Raw genomic sequence first — 14,032 nt, 5'->3', positions numbered from 1 at the left:
AGGAAATGGGATTCCTAAGTGGAGAATGAGCCATGCAATCTTGGTTCTCGTGGAAGGCATGGATATGGTCCACACACACAGAAAAGTATGAGAAACAATCCCAATAGGAGACGAGGGTGTGGACAAAGCAGAGACACAAAAGGAGACAAACGAGAGAATACAGGGGAGACTGCATAGTGTGTCAAGCAAGAGAGAGCTCGCTGAGAAAAAGAAAGAATAACAAACATGCTAAGGAAGAGAATGCAGAGCTTGAAGTTGGCAGTGGACGTGAAGTTGCCAGGAGAATTGGCTTTTCTCTAGCCTATGTTCTATGTTTGGGATAACATTCCATGTGTTTGCTAAGGCCTATGTATGTGCCTTTGATTCGGTTAGGCAGGGAGATTTCAATGGAGTTGAACACTCAATGTTAGCCTTGAGGCTAATAAACCACTAGGGTGTTAGTTGGGGCTAATATAGCACTTGAAAGGCTAATACACTTGAGTACTAGTTGAAGGGACTGATAAACCACTAGGTGCTAGCCTTGGGACTGATAAACACTTATGTGTTAGCTCAACTAGCTAATAAACTACTTGGATAAGTGGACTCATGACTCCTTCAGTGTTAACTAAGAGAAGCCAGATGATAAACCACTCAGATAGTGTGTTCATTCTCCTAGAATTGAGTTGTAACTCATTGAGCCTTGGATGAGCCCTTGTGGTTGATTTTTTGCTGAATAGAGAGTCATTGTGGTGTCACTAATAGGGGAAATTGATAAACCACCTGAAAAATGGACTCTTCTTCTTACCATTTTTGACTGGTTATTGGTGAGAATACTCCTGGGCAATTGCCTCCTCAGACTTTGAATCCGAATTGAGGGTGGTTAGTTGTAAGAAAGATTGCAGTGTAGTTGGCTTACTATTGGGTGGAGAGTTGAAGTCCCTCCCTCAGTTGCTAGTCATTAAGCTACACATACAAGTGTATCTACTTTATGTTGCATTATGAATGTTGAATGATGTTGTTATGGGTTATGTTGGGTCTGTTTCTTGAAGACAATTTTTGGTTGGGAAACTGTGCCACGAAATCAACTCAACCTACTTTAGGCTCAAGCTAGCCCTTGAACCAGAGGGGGCTCCCTCAAATGCTACAAGGCTAATTGACTGTTCATGGCAATGAACAATAACCTTTTGAGCACAATGGCCAGATTTAGGGTTTTTTGAGAGGTGGTTGTTGATGGTTTCAAGATTCTTGCTCCAACTAATGAAGCCCTCCCATTCATAAAACCCAATCAAAGTGCCAACATCCAACCATGAAAAAGTAACATAGGCGTGAAAAGTGTGGCTAGAAGACTTAATAAATTATCAACTAACACTTACACTCAATCTGAACATTCATGTCATCTGATAAGATTAGAAAGCGTGAAGAAGATTCTTCAAAAACTCAATAAGAACACATATTGCAATTATGCAGATGGCAAAAATCTATTAAGGCAGAGGAACTAATATAAATAAACCATTCATTTAGTTTACTCAGTAAAGAATATAACTCTACTGGGGAACTAAGGGAGACTGATGCTCAACCTAGCGTCTCTCTAGGATCCACACAGCTTCAAGCTATAACAAAGAAAAGATATGAAACACAAGAAATCACTTACACAGTGAACAAAGTCTATCATAAATTAAAGCCAAAAGATTTGATTAAAACTCTGAAATATCAATACTTCTACAGAATACAGGTGGTTTTTGGCCCCCAAAAGTGAACCCTCATTACATTGAAATGAAAGAATAAAACTCTAAAAATAAACTAAAAATAAAATCAATCCCAAAATAACTGCAAGAAATCTGGGGCTGGTTGATTGACTGTTGATCCTCTGCCTTAAAATCTGAAGCTGCCATCTCATCATTGAATGCATTCAAATCTGAAATGAATTGCACAATTTATGCCTTGAAAACTGGGTTAAGTTTTGACTCTGAAAATATGGAATTATGCTAATGCTGCTCACTTAAATCTGTCAGATGCCCTTTAAACAAGTATATTTTGCCACCAATGCTAGCCAACTGCTCTTTTTAAGCATCAGCGATGTCACTATCTGACCAAGTTTATATGCAACCTGAAATGTTATTTGGAAGCTTCTCATCATCAAATAAATGCTCTGTCATGATGATGGTAATGCTTAAAGCATTTCACATGCTACCCTATCTTTAGGATTCATCCATTCTTCCTTTAGTGCAGTCTCACAGCCACACTGTGTACTATCTTCATTTTTTGTCTTCATAGATCTGTTCTTGGTAATCTCCATCTTTCTTACAAAAGTGAGGGTTATTATTCACAAGATTTTCCTTTGGCTAGTCTTTAAATACAATGAAGACATTACTATCAAAATATTCAAAGGCAGAAACATGCTTATCATCGAAAATTCTGCTTCATGCACATGGATGTCATTGTCATTTGATATTTTCACATTCCCGGTTGGATTAAAATACAGTTCAAAATCCAAGTTCTGGGTATAGCTTTTCACTCAAAGTGGTAAATTATGCGCCATGACTAGAGGCATTACTTTGAGCAGCTTGATATTTCTCTTTATCATGACACTCGTGCCACTGTTTTTTTGGAACAACAAGCACACTGTTTTTTTGGAACAACAAGCACATCGTTATGATGTGGATCTTCATTCCATATATTATTTTCTTGATTTTTGGTATTGTGTTTAATAGGGAAGCTGATGGAAATATCATCAAAACAGAGCCCATCCTCCCGTCTCCAAATGCTCTGTCACCTTTTACATGGTAGAACTTTTTAGCATTTCATATAAAACCTCATCCATTTCACTTATCCTTTTGAATGGCCTTACAGCAATGGTTAACACTTATATAATTCTGTCCCTTATAAGCCTCTTCAAATTGCTAGGCGCCCTTCGAATTTTGAATTTGATCCTCAATACTCAATGCATGTCTTCAAATCTGGAAATAATCTTCTAAAATCACTGGTATTTCTGGACACCCATAAATCTCTTTTCATTATCATCATTACTTTATAATCTTGCTATTAAATCCGATAATAGTTGCAGGTAGTCCATCTATCACTAAATTCATCCAGAGTAGTTGAACAGGTACAAAGTCTCTGGCATTTCTAGATCTTCCTTTTTGAGAGCAGGTGCATCATTTACACCATCACTAGTCATTGCAACCACTGTTGTACATCCTAGTGTCTCAACAGAAGGCAGAGACCATGCAATAGCATTCAACTTTTCCATTCTCTTTGTTCCAAGTGCAAGACACGTTGTAACAACAGCTGGGAGGCCTTCTGGAATGGTAGCAACTACTAGAGCAAAAATAATCTTGAAATAATGGATAGCTTCACACAAGATGCCATCATGTACAGGGTCATGAAAATGGCCGATATTCACAACCCATATTGAAACATAAATAACAACAATAACATTGGTAAGCAAAGCACCGAATTCATCTAGCTTTTCTTTAGCAATGTCATTTCCACGCTGTGCATTTTAAATAAACAGCCTTTCAAAAATCACAAATGACACGTCACACAACTACCATTTTAATAACTATAGTCTGTAATGATACCAAATTCTAATAGTTGTCTTAAAGAAACACTCACACTAACTATGAAAAAAATATGAGGTACGCATAGGCCAACTTCTTTAATAGCTTTTAGAATGCCAATGCTATCAAAGATTTATAGACCTAGAAGCTTTAAAGCACTCAATCCGATAAGAAGCTTCGTCATTCTGGATTATACACATGTATATACAATATTCCCCCTTACAACCTTTGTACAGTTAAAGGCCCTTCCAAAATTAGTGTGAATGGCACAAATGAATTCTTGTGATGCAATGTGGTCCCATAGTCTTTTGAATCCAAACTCTGCTGTTCCAGAAATCGCTTGCTCTAGTTTCTCTTTCACTTTCACTTTCAGGTTGAATAAGTAATGATTGAAGATACTAGTCTCTCAATCGATGTGCCTCTGGAAGGTCTGGGTCTATAACAAGTTGGCTTGCAGAGACTGTCGACACAAATTTCCGACTAAAATCACTAATTCGTCCAGCTTTTACAGCCAGCATGGGGAAGGCTCTAGAATCACATAGCTCTCCAAACTGTTGACCTTCCTTATTGCAGAAGCCATCCCATATAGTTAACTCCACACTGCCACTTAATACCTTGCTTTCAGTTGAAGACATATTTTCTAAGTTTCCATATAATTCTTTGCAAATATTTTTAAGAATTGAGATTATTTAAATGTTTTATATAGTTAACTCCACACTGCCACTTGATACCTTGCTTTCAGTTGAAGACATATTTTCTAAGTTTCCATATAATTCTTTGCAAATATTTTTAAGAATTGAGATTATTTAAATGTTTTATATATTTTTTTTTAGATTTTTAGATTTTTTTAATTTTTTTTGAAACTTTGATGACTCTAGCACAGCCTTATATATCATACTTGGTTGTAAAATAAATTTCTAAACTCAAAAATTAAAATATTACTTTGATATTGAGTTTTCTAACTCCAAACATGGTTCCATTGTTGAAGAAGACTCCACCAAAATTACATCATACATGTTACTCGTATTTCCCAACATAGAAGAACACGCCTTTCTTTCCCAACATAGAAGAACACGCCTTTCTTTCTCTTGAGCACACCTTCGCAAATATTTTTAAGAATTGAGATTATTTAAATGTTTTATATATATTTTTTAGATTTTTAGATTTTTTTAATTTTTTTTGAAACTTTGATGACTCTAGCACAGCCTTATATATCATACTTGGTTGTAAAATAAATTTTTGGATTCAAAATTGAAATATTAATTTGATATTGAATTTTCTAACTCCAAACATAGTTCCTTACACATCATACTTGGTTGTAAAATAAATTTCTAGACTCAAAAATTAAAATTACTTTGATATTGAGTTTACTAACTCCAAACATGGTTCCATTGTTGAAGAAGACTCCACCAAAATTACATCATACATGTTACTCGTATTTCCCAACATAGAAGAACACGCCTTTCTTTCCCAACATAGAAGAACACGCCTTTCTTTCTCTTGAGCACACCTTCATTAACATATCTACATTGATGAATTTGAGCAACGATGGCCCTCCAATATAATTACGATGGTCAACATCTTGATGTCCGATGAGCCCAACACTTGCACACCTTTCAGGATCACGATGAGTAAGCTGGGCTATTTCTGGTTGGCCACATGGATTTGTAGCTTCCTGTCATCCTCGCATGGGAAACAAAAGAGCTAACTCCACGTCCAAAGAAAGAGGCTTGCAACTTTGACCTATGGCGAAAATCTTGTTACAAAACTTTCTTGAACAACCAAAGTCCAACAACTGCTTGCATCTCATCATTATCATTCTTATATCCATGTATGTGATGACAGCATAATATTGATTCTATAATATTGATTCTATAATGCGGAATAAACACTTAAAAGAATCGAAAATTTGAATGCTCAATAAATCATACTTTTAGCCATTGATGCTACGCACACTCTGATGTATTTTGTACATAACTGTAAAATAAATCCCTTCTGCTGCTCGAATATGGAAAATCAAGACCTAGTAGTTCGGTAAAGACTTGAACGCCAAAGCCAAAGCATGTGCATGACAGTGGAAATAGAAAACCAAACGAGGTTATTGAAAAGAGGATAACAAAAGGATTCCTGGAAAAGGAAACCCCTGCAAAGGCGGTGCATGAAAAACGAACATCAGCGAAGGTGGTGTCTGAAAAACAAACTGCAAGCAAGCTGCCCAAAATCGAACAACATCAAAGATCACGCCTAAGAAAATACGCCAATCAGGATGCAGCGGGAATCGAATAATGAGGAGCAGCAACAGCATAGATAAAAAGTTCACCCAAAATCTCTCATCTGTGTGGCACTTTCAAGCTCTGCTCACTCTAACTTGATGGTGTAAGACTGAAGGGGATTGAGTTAATGAGCTTGGGGACCAAACAGAAGTATTTATAACCAAGCTTCCATTAAGCTTCTGTTGGCTATGTATCAAGTGTTCCACAGAACATGGTAAAAAACTGCAGAAAGAGTAATAGACCACTCCAAGAGCTCCCAACAAAAAAATAATTAACTGCAATTGGTTTCCGTAATTTAAAGAAATAATTACATATTATTTCCAAATTATCGACGACCACTGGAAGCAGTAAAGGGAGCTTAACCTGTGAACCTTTGAGATCCTCATTCTAGCTCCTGGGCTTTGATGTGCTCTTACTTCTTGATAGCACCATCGTATATATCCTCAAATGAGAGAGTGGCCTATATTTAAATAAAAGCTTAGCACCTATGTGTGTCAGAGGCAATGGCACATCAAAATTTTGACATTCTCATTTGTGAAAGAGATGTGCTTGATACTTGTTCTGGGTTTGCTTGCAATTAGCCTTACCCACGTTACCCAACATCTATTTGGGGAAAACAACAAATCACAAACCCCTCCTTTGATAAACCTTTTAATGAGTTTTTTTATTATGTAGAAAGGATGCTCCTGCTTCTTGTTCCGTTAGGCAAACAATTCATTGCCTTTACAACACCTAATTGCCACATGTGCACCTTTCAATCTGCGCGTTCATCAGGCTGAGAACTCACTTTCTTCATTTGAGGAATAGGCATGATTCATGCTTTGAATTTTCCTTGATCTATTTTGTCGACAATGCCACACAACAATTCTCAACAAAAACACTTATTAAATATCATTTTGGGATTCAACTGCGTTAACTAAATCATTTATGTATGACCATTTTCATGAAAGGTAGTCGTAACTGACTATCTCTCATGATATCTAATATAATGCACTGCGTAAACCCCATACTTAAAAACACTTATTGCTAGGCGCATATAATCCATGATAATTGGTCACTCTGTTGTATAAAATTCGATAGCAGTTTTAGTACTCTATATGTTCATACCTTTACTTGATATTCACAGCTCTTATATACTCTGGTATTGTTGTTTATCGTTGGGTGCGTTGAACCTTTTTTATTTTACATGATTGAGATATATCCCACATCCTTAGTAAAGTCGATCTCCTTGTTTCTTTCTTAGTCCTTACTTGATCCCTGTGGTATGTAAAGTCGATCTTCTTAGTCAATCTCCGTCTGATGCAGCTGTACATAGGATTTAGTTTTCAAAATAGGATTTATTTAATTAATATATATTTTTTATAGTTTATTTTAGAGAGGATGATGATTATTGTAAATAGGAGAAGATTTTAGAGTATTGTGGAAAGTATTATTGTAAATAGGAAAAGTTTAGAGTATTGTGGAAAGTTTGAGAGAGTACTCTGGAAGGTTTGAGAGGATTATGGGTTAGGAAAGATATAGATTAGATGAGAGATTTTATGGATTAAGAGAGATAGTGTGAAAATTTGTTTAGAGGATTATGGGTTAGGAAAGATATAGATTAGATGAGAGATTTTATGGATTAAGAGAGAGTGTGAAAATTTGTTTAGAGATGTAGACCTTACCTTGGGTTATGATCCATGTATATAAAGTGAAGTGAGACTATAAAAGATGCATGTATGTAAAGCCAATCATTAAGCCATTATTTCTCTGCATGTATGTAAAGCCAATCATTAGGCCATTATTTCTCTGGTAGATATTTTCTTTTCTTTAACGGTTTATGTATATTTAAGAGATTATGTGTATTTTATTATGACGTGAATCTCAATTCATTTTTGGTAATTTTGGTGTGTGTTTTAAATTCAATTGCACACCTATGGTTATTTCACCTGTGTCAATTTTGGTATCAAAGCAGTGATGAAGTGATGAGGGTTGCAAAGAAGGTGTCTATTCCCTCCACAAGCAGAAGCGTACTGAAAGAGCAACCCTTGGGAGTTGTTGAATGAGGGGGTTGCTAGGATTGGAATCAGCGCTTCTGAAATTTTCTGTTGGCTGCTGCTGTTGCAAGGCGCTACTCATGTAGAAACTGGTGAACGGCGACGGACTAGAATCTCTGTCGCGCTCACAATCCATGGCATGTGCAGTGCTGAAAGTTGTCGAAATAGAATGAATGCTTATGAAGGACACGTCTCTGTTGTCATGGCGCTGCCTGGGTTTGAAAGCTTCGAATCCTGTTGAGGAGAGCAGCTCGAGGGTTTAGGCTTTGCAAGCGCTTGTTTCTGCAATTGCCTGTGATATTGTAGACCGAGCTTCGGAAGCCTCATCAGTCTATCTCCTCTTGCATCCGAGCATTACAATATTTTTTATTCAACATCACAATCAGTTAATCTGGCGGAAATCACTCCAAATCTGGTCGCACTGAGTTCACAATGTGGAGTTTCATGTCGTTGTCAGAATGATTGGGTTTATGTTTGCAGATCTGGCAGTGGGCTTGGTCACGGTCCAAATCAAGACTGGTGCTCCTTGTAGATCTGAGCGATTGTAGATCTGAGCGATTTGGCAAATATAATCAGCTCCTACGAATTGAGGAGGAATTGCGGTAGGCAGCAATGTATGCAGGTACAAGTTTCCGCAAGCCTGTAGCGTCGTACTAAAGAAAATGTTTAGGATGTGAGGAGATAAATACAATTTTACGGTTTTTCTCTGTTTTTCTTGGAGATCCGCGTGGAGGTCTGAGTGAGTCAATACTGAAATGAATTTCCTTTGCGTGCTAACCATATTTGGTTAATCACATGCTTTCTCCACTCATAACTTTTAAATAAGGTTCACGTGGATAAAGTTCTTCCACTCATTATTTTTAAAATCAATTTCATGAGAAGAGTTTTAAAAAAGGAAAATGTGGAAGACGTGGATTCAAGGTTTCCATCTTTACCTTTTTGGTATTTAAAATATGTGTCACTCTTATTTACCATAAGGCTTTGAACATTAATGTAATGAAGTTTATTTACAAAGTGATGATAAGGGTGAAACAATTATGAAAGACATGAAAGTAAGATTGGGAAGTCAATGAAGTTGTTTAAGTTGAATATTTAAAAGTTATTGGGTCAATTCAAGAAAGTCATGACAAGTTTTCAAATAGACAAAAGTCCTTGCACAAGTTGAGTTGAAGTGAGAGAGTCTTAATGTAAAAATTCAAGTCAAAGGTCTATTAATGAAGAGTTGATGTCAAAGTCTGGAGTCAAAGAGTCATAAGTCAAGTCAAAAGTTTGAGTCTTTGAATGTAATGGGTGCATGATCAGTGGAGCCCAACACCCAAAGTCTATTCATTGTAAACATAATCTGAAGAGTTATTGTAGTTGCTGTTTGCAACAAAAAGAGGAGCAAGGAGTGCTCAGGAGTAAGGTTCAAGTGAAATGAACCATTGACCAAGTTCAGAGGAGATAACTTGGAAAAGTGATTAAGTTGTAGGTTATAGTGAACAAGGTGAAGTTCACGACAAAAGATGCAGATTCCAGAAAAAGGCCACGATGATGCAATAGCAATTGGCATTGGTGATGACGAAAAAGAGATTGTTGAATTAAAAGTACGACTTGACATGTTGCTAGAGCTATTACAAAAACAAAGAAACAGATGGGTAATAAAGCGAACAATTTAAATGAACAATTAAACAATTGATGGAAAGAAGATTGAAGCACAAACTGAAAGTTTTAGAAGTAGAGAAATTCCAGACAATTATAAACATTTGTGAACTAGATCAAGGATCATTTCTTGGTGACGAGGATGATGAATGTATGGATATGGACACCAATAAGCGAATTGAAGAAGACGAGGAAGAGTCAGTGGACATCTTGAAGGATTGTATACTACATAAAGAAGGGATGCAGGAAGCCATAAGAGAGACCTCTAGGTCTCATGATTTTGAAACTAATACTTATTTTGTGTTTGCAGGTAGTGGAGAATCGCAAGAAACCGAGAGTAAAATAGAAATTAAGAAAGCTCAAGAACCATTGGAGGAACCTATGCAAGTCTACAAAGGTATAGATATGGAGGTTGTTGTTGCAGAAATGGATTTTTTAGAGGATTGATTGGACAATCCAAAGAATAGTTGTGAAGCAAATGAAATGATGATGGACTGCAACAATTTCATAGAGGATGAGGACGAGGTTTCAATGAAGAAAATGCAACAACAAAGTGGCAGTAATGAGGATGACTTCCAAGAGAAGAGGTAGAGAATGATAGAAGATGAGTGGTATCCTAGTGAATTCATGGAGGACAATAGTCATTTTCAACAAAGAATGGGTGATTTTTACTAGCAAGAAGACAAGTTGGACATGGCAATTGAAGAGATTAGAATATTGATGGTGAAAGTATCCCAAAAGAGACATATTGCAGGAAGGAAAAAAGATAGCAGAAGCTTGTTGATGACAACAGAACAAGCATCCATCAACAAGGAGAAGGGAGAATTGCAACATAAAGTTTGGAAGCCTAGAAGACAAGAAAAGACAACCATAGAACATCAACAACATAACAGAGTACATGATCAGCGACAAACTAAAGTTTGGGATCCAGGAGGATTTTTATCATATTATGAAGACTAATGGTCGGGAGACCATGATTTTCTTTTACCGGGGAGTCTGATGTAGGTGCATCTAACCTAGGTCAAATATTTACTAGAGAAGTTAGTTCTCAAATATAGGATTTAATTAATTAATGCATTTTTCTATAGTTTTTAAGAGAGAATGATGATTATTGTAAATAGTCAAAAATTCAAAAGTATTGTGGAAGGTTTGAGAGGATTATGGATTAGTTAGCTCTTATCTAGGGATAAGGGATTAGAGGAGAGATTTTATGGATCAAAAGAGATATTGTGGGAGTTAGTTTAGGGATCTAGAACCTACCTTGGGTTATGATCTATTTGTATAAATTGAGGTGAGCCTATGAGGCATGTATGTATGTAGAAGTGTGTGATTGAGTGCAAGGAATGAAAGGCCAATCATTGGGCCATGATTTCTCTTATAAATATTTTCTTTTATTTGAGCGTTTATGTGTATTTTGTTATTGGGTGAATTTCAGTTCATTTTTAGTATTATGGTGTGTGTTTTTAATTCAATTGCACACCTATGGTTATTTCACTTGTGTCATCTGTAATTGGTCTTGTTGTAATTGATATCGGTGGTCTGTAATTGGCCTTGTTTCTTGGTCGATCTCGGTGGTCTGTAATTGGCCTTGTTTCTTGGTCGATCTCAGTGGTCTGTAATTGGCCTTATTTCTTGGTCGATCTTGGTGGTTTGTAATTGGCCTTGCTTCTTGGTCGATCTATGTGGTCTGTAATTGGCCTTGTTGTAATTGATCTCAGTGGTCTGTAATTTGTCTTGTTTCTTGGTCGATCTCGGTGGTCTGTAAAGTCAATCTCCTTAGTTGATCTCAGCGGTCTGTAATTGGCCTTGTGATCTCGGTGGTCTGTAATTGGCCTTGATTTAATTGATCTCGGTGGTCTGTAATTGGTCTTGTTGTAATTGATCTTTGTGGCCTGTAATTGGCCTTTTTCTTGGTCGATCTCGATGGTCTGTAATTGGCCTTGCTTCTTAGTCAATCTGGTGGTCTATAATATGGAGATTGGGGTTGGTTGCTCTGTAATTGGCCTTGTTTCTTAGTCTATCTCGGTGGTCTATAATATGGAGATTAGGGTTGGTTGCTCTGTAATTGGCCTTGTTTCGAACTCGATCACCAAAAGGTGGTGCTTTACAAAGTCTAAAGCATTAGGTTGATAGAAGTGTATAACAGAGGAGGAAGCATTAGGCTGATAAAAGTGTATAACAAAGGAGGAAGCATTAGGTTGATAGAATTATAGATAAAGTATATAACAAAGGAGTAAATATATATGATAGAAGTGTAGATGCTGATAGAAGGGTATAACAAAGGAAGAAGCATGATATATGATAAAAGTGTAGATTTTGATAGAGGTGTATAACTAAGGAGGAAGCATTAGGCTGACAAAAGTGTATATGAAGTATATAATAGAGGAGGAAAGATAAATGCCTCTAAAGTATATAATAGAGGAGGAAAGGAGGAAAGATATACGCAACTAGTTATAGTTGTCTTTGCATCTTTTTGGCAGCTTGATCACCAAAAGGTACTTTACAAGGTCTAAAGCATTAGGTTGATAGAAGTGTATAACAGAGGAGGAAGCATTTGGCTCATAGAAGTGTAGATGAAGTATATAACATAGGAGGAAATATATATGTAGCTAAAGTATATAATAGAAGAGGAAATGAGGAAATATATATGCAACTAGTTATAGTTGTCTTTGCACCTTTTTGGTAGCATATATTAACTAGATTGTGATATTTCAGACTATTCCATCAAGAATTTGGATTGCCTAGTTCTTACAGTCAAGCCTAGCAAAAGTTCAGACTCTACCTTAACATGGTAGAATGACTTCTCAAATTTAATTCTACAATATTGTTAGCGTTGCAAGCATCTAAAATGGATTTATTTGAGCAATGTCTCTACCTATGTGGCTCCAACATCATACTTCTCGAATGAGAAAAGCATGGAAAATTTATTCGAATGTTAATTTCAATTGATGCAACAAAGTTTTGAAATGGTTCCTGCATAAAAGCTTCACTAGTAATCCTCTCATCTCTAGTCGCCCAGAGCTTGCACATTGCTGAAGTCACTAACCAAACTACTTGGATTCTCTGTTGGAGTTCTCCAGAAGTGGGAGAACACTGGAAGTAAGTGATAAATTATGCAAATAAAATATTGTTGACACCTATTTGGGCACTTTGTACTTGTGCATGATTGCATATGCAATGCCCTAATTAGTTTCCAGTTTTGAGGGGACTTGCAGACACAATGTCCTTCACTTTCTCCTTATCATTACATGTCGACAATCTTGAATATTTTTCAATGGAGCAGTGCCATTCATAGTATCCTTATTACAAAGGATTCCATCTAAATATATGCATATTTCAAATTTTCCCTGCAAGGGAACAATTACAAATATGAGCGGAGTCTCCTATCAATTACAGTTTCTACAACAAAAGACAAAATTCTTTTTTCTCTCTCGCATTCTGAACAGTCTCCTAAGGGCTTTTGCATTTGTGCTCAAGTCCTTTTTGTTTCTTCTCTTGAACTATTGGACACAGTAATTGAGAAACCTATTATCAAAATCCTCCTCTCCCAAATGCATATCCCCTCCAATAGTAAGAACAGAGACATCGAAGGTACCTCCATCTAGGTCGTAAATAATGATTGTTTTCTTTTCTTTCAAGTATGTATAGAACCCATAAGACATATTTGTATAAAACCCATAAGCTATAACTGCAATTGTGGGTTCATTAATAATTTTCATGACCATGAGGCCCGCAATGACGGCAACATCTTTAGTAGCCTTCCTCTGAGAATCGCTAAAATAGGCAGGCATTGTGATGACAACATTCTTGACATCATATTTGAGATAAGCTTCAGCTATCATCTTCATCTTTGATAAAACCATGGAAGATATCTCCTCTGCTGCAAACTCCTTCCTTTGACCTTTGTAATGGACTTAGATAGAAGGCTTGCCTTTGTCTCCATAGATGACAGTGAAGGGCCATAGTTTCATGTCACTCTGCACACAGGGATCGTTGAATCTCCTTCCAATGAGTCTTTTGACATCGAAGATGGTGTTGTGGGGATTTTTTTCAATCTGATACTTGGCACCATTGCCAACAACTCTCTCAGAAGGTGTGAACGCAACCATGGAAGGGGTGGTTCTGTTTCTCTGATCATTAAGAATAATTTCAATTCAATTGTGTTGTCATACTCCTACGCAGCTGTATGTAGTTCCAAGATCAATGCCAATAGCCTTACCTTCACCTTTAGCATCCATCGCCTTTACTAATAACAATTCCCAATTAACACGAGTCTAAAATTTTTGACTCACAAATCTATCAGTGGAATGGAGAATCAGAAAAGTATTCAAACAATCTTCCTTATCGATGTCTTGTGTTTGAACGAATTTGGCTATAGAAATTCATTCAATGGAAATTATTGTAAGGTACATGCCGGGGGAAAATCTAGTAGGAGGGTGGATAGAGAATTAAAAACCCATCCAAAAGATGAAGGTGTTGCTGGAAGAAGGGAAATTTGATGACAAGAATTGCAAGGCACTGATTTCATTTCTTAAGAAAAAAC

General features: G+C 36.7%; 1 pseudogene; it reads right to left on the bottom strand.

The window, feature by feature from the left end:
- Positions 1-12,989: 12,989 nt before the first annotated feature.
- On the bottom strand, positions 12,990-13,727 carry LOC149199442 (heat shock cognate 70 kDa protein-like; annotated as a pseudogene).
- Positions 13,728-14,032: the final 305 nt, after the last annotated feature.

This window comes from Pinus tabuliformis, chromosome 2_1, assembly GCF_031772625.1.
Source record: "Pinus tabuliformis cultivar Carrire ecotype Pingquan chromosome 2_1, CPIR1, whole genome shotgun sequence".
NCBI classification, from domain to species: domain Eukaryota; kingdom Viridiplantae; phylum Streptophyta; class Pinopsida; order Pinales; family Pinaceae; genus Pinus; species Pinus tabuliformis.
The sequence above is the reverse complement of the archived record's forward strand: the minus strand, read 5'-3'. Positions and strand labels throughout refer to the sequence as shown.